Raw genomic sequence first — 12,466 nt, 5'->3', positions numbered from 1 at the left:
ATATGTAAATAATCTGCACTAGGAAAAGGATGTTAATTGTAAGATACAACTGTCCTTCACACTGTTCTTAGAAAAAGGATGCTCTCTATGTTAAAAATTGGAATACATTCAGTTTGTGATGCGACTTCATGGAACTGGATAATTTTAAGGAGTAATTATACAGGAGTAAAAAGTATTTAGCTCCTTACAGCAAGCATTTCAAATTAATCAGGCATTTATAGTTGTAAATACAGTACGATGTTGTGATTGATATTGAATGCTTGCAACTGTTTTAAATTTGACAGGTACAAACATGGGAGTAACTGCCATTAGTCATACAGATTGTGTAAGAACATTCAAAGTCCGTATCCATATATTAACTGTTACTTCTGTAAGTATGAGAATACAATTTTAATAGTTTGACCTTTGAAATGCTGAGGACAGGCTTTTTGTAGGTGCAGATAACATCAGGAAACTGTTCTGCTGTTGGAAGATACAGGAAAGCATACCTGCTAAAATTGGAAAACAACTGGAAAATTGGGATCAAGCCCCTAGAGTAATTCAATAGGAGACCAGTCTTCATTTATCTATATACTTAATTGCGAAGTCAGACTTCAAAGAGCTGTCAGACCTGCTGTATAGATGATATGTGTAATCTATCAGTGATCTCAAGCAGATACTTTTTACCTACTAGCCATTAACTACAGAGTGTAGATATCCTTACCATGAAACGTTATTGCAAGTTCCTAGTGAGATAACAAATAGCAAGTACCTTCTGTACTCAGCAGGAGCAAAGGCTTAATATTCTTAACCTGCTGCAAGCCTGCAAACAGTTCATTAACACAGTTGCTTATGAGGCATGTCGGTATTTTATTCTTTATGAAGCTTTCTACTGTCAGCAGCTCTACACATAGACATTTATGTAAATAAAATTGTGGGAAAGATCTTTGGTTTACCTTTTCTGAAGTGTTCCCAAGTGCCCAGTTACATTTGATGTTAAGTTTGATTTTGTTCTTTCTCTTTGGATAGAGCAACCAAGAGCAGCCATTTATTGGAAATTTTAAAATATATTTTCTCAAACATAAATTATTTTGTGTCATCAGAGTGAATTTAGAATTGACAGAAATGTAAGCAATGATCTGAACTGTGCTGGCTTAAAAAAATAATAATAATTTGTCATATTCTGATGTAGAGTTGGATTAAAACTGCACCTTTGTGCTAGTTTCCATGGAACAAACTTCTTTCATGTTTTTTCTGTAGCTTTAAGATTCATTTGAAATGCCATCTGTTAAATTGCTAAGCTCTGTTCAGTGGTTTAGTGAGGAGAAATATCTGTCTAATAGGAATAAAAGTAAATTATTTCTGTTCATGTTTGTAACCTTGAGATGTAAGTGGGAATGTCAGCCCTTCTGGTTTTGGCATTTTGAGCAAGGTAAGTAATTCCTGCAGCATAATCTTATTTATCTCTTGTCAGCTCCAGGTGGCTCCTTGGTCTTTATCTGGGATATTTATTCTTAACAGAATTATTTCCACCTCAGCCGGGCACATCTGCAGTGTCAGCATCTCCTGATTCACACTCTAGTGCTGTAATCCACAATCTATACAGACAACATGAGCGTAGGCATAAGGAGAAATAATAGAAAACCAGGAGAGTGGGTGGACAGAACTAAGCAAGTAAATTAGAAGTGGAGAAAGCGAGTCAGAGAGGAAATGTGAGTAAGGGAATCAATTTCCCCTATGCTTAAATATTAATACTGGACAGAAATTTGTTTATAGTGAAAATCACTATAATGTCCTATAAAAATAAGAGGAATGAAAATGCAGTAAAGTATCTGCTCTTTTTAGGTCTGTCAAAAATACACATGCTTAGTTCTGAATCATAAGGAATTATCACAAGTTACTCACACCCTTAAGTAATTAGCTGATGGGGAGAAAATGAAATGGGCAGTAGGCACAAATTAGTAGATTTTTCATTTATTTATTTATTTTTTTAATCAATTTGAAGTATTGTTTGAGCCTTCTGTTATATGCTAATGCTAGATTTTGGTGAAATCATTCTGTATATAATCTAACAGCCAGGTAGTATGCACTGCTATGACCATCTGTCTCAGTCTGAGATTCTTATTCTATTTTGTTTCTGCATAATCACAAGCATTAATCTATCTTAATGAAATTAGTTAAATGTTGAAGGGCAGGGTTAGTTCATTAGTGCAATCCAGTAACAGCTCACACCTAGTTACAGCACTCTGTGCTGCAGCATGTTGTGCAGAGTTCCAGAACTATAGATATGTTATTAATAATCTTCTTTTTGGTCTTAATTTTGACTGGTAAAACTAACATGTGGCCATACTTCAATTAATAAATGGAAAGTATATTTGTGTATCAGTGAATAATGTGCAGTTTCTTGGCTGACACACCTGAAGGCTGTGTTGCTATTCAGCAAGACCTGGATAGGCTGGAGAGCTGGGAAAAAAGAAAAACCGGATGAGGTTTAACAAAAGCAAGTGTAGAGTCTTGCATCTGGGGAGGAATAATTCCATGCACCAGTACAGGTTGGGGGATGACCTGCTGGAGGGGAGCCCTGCGGAGAGGGACCTGGGTGTCCTGGTGGATGACAGGTTGGCCATGAGCCAGCAGTGTGCCCTTGTGGCCAAGAGGGCCAATGGCTTACTGAGGTGCATTAAAAAGAGCGTGGCCAGCAGGTCGAAGGAGGTGATCCTCCCCCTCTACTCTGCCCTTGTAAGACCTCATCTGGAGTATTGCGTCCAGTTCTGGGCTCCCAGTACAAAAAAGACAGGGATCTCTTGGAAAGAGTCCAGCGGAGGGCCACAGAGATGGTGAAGGGCCTGGAGCATCTCTCCTATGAAGAAAGGCTGAGTGAACTGGGTCCGTTCAGCCTTGAGAAAAGAAGACTGAGAGGGGACTTGATCCAGGTCTATAAATATCTGAGGAGTGGGGGGCAGAATGGCGAGGCCAGACTGTTTTCAGTGGTGAGTGGAGACAGGACAAGGGGAAATGGCCGGAAACTGCAGCATAGGAAGTTCCGCACAAATGTGCGCAAGAACTTCTTTACAGTGAGGTGACGGAGCACTGGAACAGGCTGCCCAGGGAGGTGGTGGAGTCTCCTTCTCTGGAGATGTTCAAGACCTGCCTGGATGCCGACCTGTGCGACCTGCTGTAGGGAACCTGCTTTGGCAGGGGGGTTGGACTCGATGATCTCTGGAGGTCCCTTCCAACCCCTACAATTCTGTGATTCTGGGATTCTATTTGAAACTGGTAATTTCAAATGGAACTGCAGCCGTACCTAACAATGTATTTAACATCTCCGTGTTAGCAATGAATCAAACCAGGAACTTGTTCACACTGATCTCTTGCATACTGTTAGTAGTTTACTTAATGAATTCATTCTGAAAGGAGTTGCTGAAAACTTGTGATAAACTTACATGCACTGATTTTCTGAGTTCTACAATTTTATTTTATTTTTTTTAACTTGGTGAGATTCAGAAGGTTTGGAATCTGACGGATGTGGTGAAAGCTTTTACAATTAGACCTGTGTATTTAGAAGCATATATTTATCCTTACCCTTTTGTTTGAATTGGCTTTGCTGGTTATTTGGAGGCCATATGACCCTGAAAATGTAAAGAATCCACTTGAAGGAGTACCAGCTGTGGCGAGACCATGACTTGCTTAAATTTGTGAATGTGAGGAGTCATGCTGCTTTCATTAGCTGCATTTCTGATCTGGTAGTTGGAACTTTTGTTTCTCTCTCTTTTTTTTTTTTTTTTTTTTCCCTCCAAGTGAATCTCCATAAGGAAATCCTGAGATGAATATGTGATGCTATATTCTACCTCGTTATAATTAATTACATCTAACTGCAGATTAGTTCTGATTCAGTATGTTCCTAACATGATTACATTTTGCAACTTTGTCTTACCTTTATTGTTTAATTATTTGTGTCAGGAGTTATCCAGTTTCCTGATTGCAGTTCAGTCATCTGTCAAAGCAAATAAATATATACTGCTTTCTTTGGTCACATTATTTCATGGGAAGTGCTGTGTGCACTACACAAAAAGTAGAGAACTAGGCCTGCAATGCTTGTAGCTTTATAGTAGTCCTATCTTAAAGTCTTTCAGGTTGCTTGTGTATTCCATTTTGTTTTTATTCAGTTTTGCCATGAGCAAGTTGAAAACACTGCATCATCTAAACCAGCTGAGAACCAGCTGCTGTGTAGAAACTGATACAAGATCACTCTCCTCAGAACTATGTTATGTAGTTTCCAAAGAACTTCATTTTTCCAGGATGCTCTGGCTCAGCGAGCTCCATAGCAATATTCTATGACACCAAGCTGGGAGGTGGTGTTGATCTGCATGAGGGCAGGGAGGCCCTATAGAGGGATTTAGGCAGGCTGGACCACTGGGCTGAGGTGAATGGGATGAGGTTCAACAAGGCCAAGTGTTGGGTTCTGCACTTTGGCCACAACAACCCCATGCAACGTTGTAGCCCATCCAGTGAGTGGCTGGATGATTGTGAAGAAGAAAGGGGTTTGGCCTCTTCTCCCGGGCAACAAACAGGACCTGGGGAAATGGCCCCAAGTTGTATCAGAGCAGATTTAAGTTAGATATGATGAACAAGTTTTTCTCTTGGAGAGTGGTCAGGCACTGGAATGGCTGCCCAGGGAGGTGGTGGAGTCGCCATCCCTGGCAGTGTTCAGGAGGTGTCTGGATGAGGAGCTGCGAGATGTGGTTTAGTGCTTGTGGTAGCAGTGGTAATGGGAGGACAGTTGGACTAGATGATCTTGTAGGTCCTTTCCAACCTTGTGATTCTATGAGTCTATGCTTAGTTTAAGTGCATGTTCTCTAACTTCAGAAACATTAATGTATGTGAAGGTAACTGTTCTGCTGTACTACACCAAAGCAGCCAGCATGCAGCAAAACTTATTTCCAAAATCAGAAGGTTACTTTAGTACATCATTACTAGTAAAAAACTTATGTTCTCCTGTTCTCTGGCAGCTGTATGAATCTAGGGGCCACTTGTGTGTCTAATGCTTTACATGCTGCTTCTTGCACTTCAACGTATGTCATTAAACCCATTTGCATCATTTTGTCCAAATACTTGTTCTTAACTGCATCACTGAGTCCTTTAAATTGATTGTTCTAAAAAAGCATTTTAAGCTTTGAACTTATTTCTTTGATTATATTTATTTGAAGCTACTAATCTGAGCATCTAGAATTATTGACTATTAACTGTTTGACAATAAATGCTTCCCAATGGGACCCATTTCAAGGCTGGTGTGAATGTGAGATACAAGCTTTCTTATTGCTTATACACAGAAATCCCTAATCTCGTCAAGCAGGTTATTTTAGGGAAGCCTGATAGATTAGTTGCATGATGCCTTGCAATTTCATTAATGAAATCCTGTTGGAAAAAGTTGATGAATAACATATTGATATTTTGCACTTATTTTATGGCAGTGTAATGCAGTTGTTCAATAACAGATTGCCCAAACCATTTTCAGCATTGTTGCTGTGAAGTCGTAACTGGTGGAGTTACTGTTACTCAGTCTTTCAGAGAATCTTGGTTGTTGCAGTTCTAAGAGCACAGGAACTGTGTGATTTCTGTGCAAGACTGGCTTTAGCAAACTTGTGTTTTCATTGAGAAATATTCGTTTTGGTACATAACAGCATTTCTGTGAAGAATGTTATGGCAAAAACCCGTCTAGATTATATTAACCAGGAGTGAATTAAAATGCCTTCATGCCAAGGTACATCATTTCCGTGTCTGTATATCTATATATATGCATTTTTATTTTTTAATGGAATTTAATATTTAGAATTGTGAAAGGAAGCAAGTTCAATATATCTATAGTCAACATCATTAAAGGCTGTCAAAAATAAGTCAGGAGGGGCACAAGGGGCAATCACTTGGGTAAATATTCAGAAGTGCAACTGCCTATTTTTTGTTATAATTTTGCAAACCCAACTTTAGCACAGATTTTTATTTAAGTTACAGTGGGATGCTTCTTTATATTACTAGTTACTCTTAAAAAGTTCAGAAGTAAAGAATTAGATTTCGGGAGACAAGATAATAAATAGCAGATTTCAACCATGCTTCTTTATAGAACCTGCACACCTACAAAGGAAGAAGTCAAAGCATTGAAAGCAGTGATGCTGTCTACCTCTAGTAAAGAGGTAAAGAAGTAAGTGCTTGTATGGGTGTATGCACTGTAACTGAAAAAACATGTAGATGGTTTCAGCAGAACCAGCTCATTTGAAAATGACTGCTTATACCAGCAAAATACTCCTACTGCTTCACTACTGGTAAAACAATGCTAGCTTTTATTTTGTGAATGGCAAGTGTAGTGTTAGTTATGATAGTCAATTTCACATGATTTTTTAAAATGATGACCAGATGAGCTAGTATTAGAACTTGATATGCAAGAAGGCATTACTTAGCTGGAGTAAGGGGGCGTAAATATAGTATCTTAGAGATTCCATGTGAAAACTCATGAGTGGGGGGGGAAAAAAAATCCTTGAGAATGACTCAAAGTAGAAGCACAAGCTTTGTGGTCTGAGACTTGTTTTATGCAGGAATACTCCAGGAGAAGCTTGAAGAGAGACTTCAGATATGGAGATGGAAAATAAGACTTCTGGTAATAGCACAGAGTGTTTAGTTTGGCGTGGTGTTAGAAGACACAGTATCTTAACACAGAATCTAGACAGATTCTATTCAGAGTAGAAATAAAATGCAGGCATTTCATTATGAGATTAAGCAACCATCAGAAAATTTGTGTTCATTTTCTGTGTGTATGGTTAAAGTATTAAAATTGAGACTTTCTAAAAGACTTGCCTAACCTCATGTATAGTCAGACCTAGATTATGTAGATAAGACTGGATTATTGTATTTTATAATTTATGACGTTTAAACCTGTGATTTCACAACTTATTACTATGATCGTCATGTTATTTTTAATTGAAAATGAAATATTCTAGTTAAAATGTTGTATACAAATAATTGAAAAATTGAGATGTGAATGAAATTCACTTTGAATGAACAGCATAAAGATATGGGCAAAAATATGTAAGTTGCATCTTTGAGGAAGCAGTAATCAGAGCCATAAAATCATACTACAAAGCTCAAGATGAATGGCCATTCCTTCTTCTCCAGCTACAAACCTTAACAGCTATGAGTAGTTTCACTCCATTAAGCAAAGACTGATGAACGAGACCAGAGGCCACACAAAGTCTGAAATTACAAATGTGTAAGATTTTCTTTCTTTTAATATCACTTCTTTTTGGTGCTTGCCGCGTTAGCATTTCATGACTTTAACTCAAGTAAATAGTAGTCACTTACTCTCTTGACCCACCTTAAAAATAAATTTATTTCTACAATTGCAGGCGTCAATTTGTAGATTAATTACCTGCTAAAAATGAAAGCCTTTGTTGTGGCAAAAGTTTCTTTTAGTGATAGAGCTTTCTGTAATGCCTCTTGTTGCTCAGGAGTAGATAGATGAATGACAAACTTTTTCATTACCTTTTTTTTATTGCTGATGCTTTCTGTATCAGTTCAGATTTTTTTGCTTTGCAACCTTGGCCAGAGGTTCAGGACAAAGTATTTTGAATATATTCCCTACTCTTACTTTATATTTTGTATGTATTTTATTCATGATATGTGTAACTATTTGAAATTGTCTCAGAAAAAATAGGATATTAAAGAATTAGTAATAAATGAATGTCTTTATCTTGCAACAGTGAAAATGCTGAGCGTTAGCATTCCAAACCTAGCCTATCAATATATTATTTTGTATTATGTCCTTTTCTCATCTTTGGGAATTTATTCCAAACTATTTCTGTGGAAAGAAAAATGTTCCTACTAACACAGGGGTTGTTCTACTTTCTAGCCTTTCTTTGTCCTGGGAGACATCTGAGAATATGGGAAGCTAATATTTGTTCCAAACTGATGATGTTGATGGTATCAAGATAACAACTTCCTGTCTTGGAAGAATTTAAAACACTATGGATGCCTACAGTCCATTCAGCTTTTAGAGAAATATATCAATGTAGCCTTATGCTAAAACCAATCTCTTCTGTCTTCATTGTTTTGAAGTAAATCATTTCCTTTTCTATAATGGGGAGATAGTTTTGCCACTTCACTTTTGTAAGGGAAACATGGCATTTTTTAATGAAAACAAATTTCTGAAGAGAAAGTTCAGCCAAAGCATAACTGTTTCTGTTTTGCCTGTCTGGCAAAACCATTTTGAGTTCCACATTGACTCAAAGAACAATCATCTCTGTTGTGACTAGATGAAATATTGCCACTCGCTACCTAATTTAATGTCATCCCTGCTAAAAATAATTATGGAATCACTGGCTTCATTGGAAAAAGATTTCTTCCTTATGATTAGCAGATATAAAAAAAAAAAGAAAGAAAAAAAAAGAGCTAAATATGTTAGCAATTAAAAAGCTACATGACCAAAAACTCTGAAAAGCCCATATAAAAAATCTAGACCATCCATGGCTACATGCCTGAAGATTAATGAATATTTATTTTACAGGTAAAAAGCTCTATGTCTTAAAAATTTACATCTGAGGTTTCAGTTTTGCCTCATGGTAGTCACACAGCATTTTAAGACAAATGGAAGTGCTGATAACCAAATCTTACCTAAGGGACTTACGCAGAGAAGCTTGTAATGATAAGCAGTCTGTTAGGACTGTGTTGGGGGAAGGGGAAGAAAAAGGGAAAATAAGAAAAGGAATACAAAATGCCCAGGAAACTCAAGTTGGTTACACTGTTGCTCTTGTGGACTGAAGGCATACTACCAGCATAGTGTCCAGTTCTGGGCTCCCCAGTTCAAAAAAGACAGGGATCTCATAGAAGCAGTCCATTGGAGGGCTGCAAAGGTGATAAAGAGCCTGGAGTGCCACCCTTATAAGGAAGACACTCTTATAAGAAATAAATTGAGTCTGTTCAGCCTGGGGGGAAGAAGAATGAGGGGAGATCTGATTAATGTTTGTAAATATCTAAAGGGAGGTGGGAGGCAAATGGATGAGGCCAAGATCTTCTTGGTGTGTGTAGTGATAGGACAAGGAGCAATGGCCCTAAAACTTGAACATAGGAAGTTCCAGACAAACATGCATAAGAACTTCTTTATGGTAAGGATGATGGGGTGCTGGAACAGATTGCCCAGAGAGGTTGTTGAGTCTCCTTCTATGGAGATATTCATGACCCACATGGATGCCTTCTCGTGTGACCTATTGTAGGAAGCCTGCTTTAGCAGAGGAATGGGACTTGAGAATCTCTTGAGATCCCTTCCAACCTCTCCAAGGCTGCAGTTTTTCCAAACTCTTGACTTCTCTGTCTGGAAAAAGCCATATGGGTTGTGTTATACAAAATAGCTGTAGGAAAGCAACAAGGCAGCACAGTACGTGCTGCTGTAGTGTGCTGTACTACTTACAGTATGGATAGGAATCTGTGCCAGAGACAGTCAAGCTTGTAACTGGTGAGAAAGGACACTGGGTGAAACAGTATGTTGGAAAAGAAATGAGAAGAGTATCATACCCACACCCCATTAAGAGCTGAAGCGTTTTATAGAAGAAACCCGTTCTGCTCTTCTTGGTTTCTGTCATGTCTGGAAGGTCTGCTTGTAAGAAATTTGAGTCTAAAAAGCTGTTTCCTGACTGTATGATGAATAACACTTAAGTCTTGTATTTTTAAGCAACTGATTTTTTGCCATTGCCTTAATCACTCTATTTCAGCAGTCCAGCTGGAGTCCAAGGACAGCGCAATAAAGATACTTGCTTATTTCTCCAAATGCATGGCTCTTTCTTAGTCATTCCATTAGTAATTTCTTGTTTAACAAGAAGTCTTTGTAGGCTTTTTAGTTCAAAACCCACTAATGCTTATTTTTAATTTGAAAATTTTTTTTCCATATGTAGCAACATGATTACTGTAGCTCATCTGAAATTTTCAAAATCTGAATGCACAATTTGGAATTTTGTCACTAGCACATCTAAGCAAATTGGGACATTTCTGGCAATGAGAAAAAAGATTGATTTTTCATTTCAAAATTTTCGTCTTTCCAAATCTGATCAATTGAAATGTGTTTAAAGTATTGAAATAAGTTGATCATGGAATACGTGTTCCTTTTGGAATGTCTGCTACTGTCAGTCTTTCTGTGATGGGCCATCCAATCTGCAAAAGGAAGCAGAGATGTTTTTATCTTTACACTCATAAAACTACTAAATGGAAAGTGTAACCTAGTGATTACCTGAGTCACTCACGTGGCTATGGGTCATGCCATATTTGAAGTTAGAATCTCTGGGTACCTCTAGTCCAGTCTCCCTGTTCAGAGCTAGGCTCGCTACGATTGTTCAAGGTTGTGCCCAGTGGGGTTTTGAAATATCTGTGATTGGAGGTTCTGTAACTCCTATGAGCACTCTGTTCCCATGTTCATCCACCTTCACAGTGAAATTTTTTTCCTTATGTTTCAGTGGAATTTTCTGTACTTTGATTTATTCCCATTGTCTCTTATGCAGAAATAGGATGTTGTTGAAGAGTCTGGCTCTACACTCTTCCCATCTTACTGATAAGATCCAAAGGGTTACCCTTTCTTACAGAGGCTAAACCTTTCTAATATAATCCCAGCTCTTTCATCCTCTTTTGCTATGTTCCAGTTCCTTAGCTGTCTTTCTGGCCATTTGCTGGACTTGCTCTGGTATGTCCACGTCTCTCTAGTCTGGGGAGGCCAGCAATTTACCCAGCACTCCAGATGATTCTCACTAACGCAGGGGGAAGGATCGTTTCCAGCAACATGCTGGTAGTGCTTTCCCTGATAGAGTTTAGGAGGCTGGTTCCACAGAGTACATTGCTGGTTTCGTGTTGAACTCAGTGTCTGCCAGGACCCCAGGTCCTTTCTCCCAACATTCACTCTAGCTGATCTGTCAGGGTTATGCAAGCAACATCTAACAGGTAGTAGATATTAATATAACTGTGTTGTTAATAATAAGTGGGACTACACTACAGGCTGTCCCTGCCAAGAGCAGGAATTTGGATGAGGTGATCTCCAGAGGTTCCTACCAACCTAAATTATTATATATTTTCACAACAAATACAGAAATAAGAAAATATCTGAAGTTCAGTCTTTTGCACTGTTGTTTATCTCTTTGGTGTTTTTTTTTTTTTTTAAATCACCTATAGAGCAGCTAAATTCCAGTCTGTGTAAGAGTAAAATGTCATCAGCTTTAAGTTCTGGCAGCTGACCACTCTCTGGTATAATAGGAAATGTGAAAACTGATTGTGAAACAGTGGAACTGGATTCCTGCAAGAGGCAGATCTATTGCCAGCCCTTGGATGTAACCTTAGAGGAAATTAAAGGGATGATTCAGTGTAATGCAAAGTGTACCTGTACAATCAGTAAATCCAAAGGGACAGGGTCACAGTGCATTCTTTTTTTCTCTTATCTGGCAGAGGATTTTATTTTCAATTACAGTAAAGAAATGGAAGTTCAGTCCATAAATGTGGCAGACTACTGATAGAACAACCTTCAAAAGGAGATGAGAAAAGGTTATTTAAATGTTATGAGATAAATATTTATTAGTTTTTGTTTGTTTGTTTGTTTTTAGCTGAACGTCTGCATTGTCCTGCTAATGAGATTTCTCATTAGGTTACTGCAATTGTCATGAATATAATTATCAAGTTATTAGAAGAAGACTGTATTGTGAAGTATGCAATAGAGTTAGCTGATTTGAGGATCAAATGTGCAATTTCTGGCAATTTGTCTCCTGTGTTTCACAGTGATAGTTTTGTTTAAATACTGAGTAACATAAAGACAAAAGAATATAACAGTAAGTACAACTTAGAGCAACTTCATAACAGGTCCAGTGTTGAACTCCTTTGGCTGATATGATCTGTATGGTCAGTATACTTCAGATGATGGTGTAGTAGTTTCAATACAAGTGTTTGCTTTGTCAGACAAGTGGAATAGGCTGTTGTCTTCCCTTCATTTTCCATATAGAATCCTCTGCTATAATTATATGCCAGCACTTGTCAGCTGACTGGCTGTAGACCCAGTTGTTCTTTATGCACCGATTTTGAGTAATACAGTAAAGAAGCAATGTCCTTAATTTGTTAATTTGTATATTGCTTGAAGTCTAGTTCTTTTCCATCTGCTCTGCAATCTGCTGCTCTTATTATGTTATGAGACAAGTCAACCAAATCCTCAGACCAACTTCTGAGTTATTACATTTTTTGCTCCCATTGCTTCTCAGAAGTATCTGTGAACATGGCAGATTGTTGGAATTGTTAAGAAATAAGTTTCTGTGTCTCAGTCGGATATTATGGATTGCACTGATATACAGCAATCATCTTCAACAGTTATGAAACCAGTCATACATAACAGAAAGATATTTCCTGTTCTTTTGCACCTGTAAGCAACTTTAAGGAATAACTTTTTATCACGTGAGAGGTTCCTATTCATTTTGATTTAGGTACA

At 37.9% G+C, this 12,466-nt stretch overlaps 1 protein-coding gene across 4 annotated transcripts in view; it reads left to right on the top strand.

Moving 5' to 3' along the window:
• TMEM117 (transmembrane protein 117) overlaps positions 1-12,466 on the top strand; it is a 192,172-nt gene that overhangs the window by 58,596 nt on the left and 121,110 nt on the right. Inside the window, exon 2 of one of the 4 annotated variants that reach the window (XM_052668711.1) lies at positions 11,598-11,819. The exons of the other annotated variants lie outside the window; for them this stretch is intronic. The gene's annotated coding sequence lies outside the window, so the exon portion shown is untranslated. The remainder of the gene's footprint in view (positions 1-11,597; positions 11,820-12,466) is intronic. 4 annotated transcript variants of the gene reach the window in all.

The sequence above is a fragment of the Tympanuchus pallidicinctus genome, unplaced genomic scaffold, assembly GCF_026119805.1.
Source record: "Tympanuchus pallidicinctus isolate F22 unplaced genomic scaffold, pur_lepc_1.0 scaffold8, whole genome shotgun sequence".
Classification (NCBI taxonomy): Eukaryota; Metazoa; Chordata; class Aves; order Galliformes; family Phasianidae; genus Tympanuchus; species Tympanuchus pallidicinctus.
The sequence above is the reverse complement of the archived record's forward strand: the minus strand, read 5'-3'. Positions and strand labels throughout refer to the sequence as shown.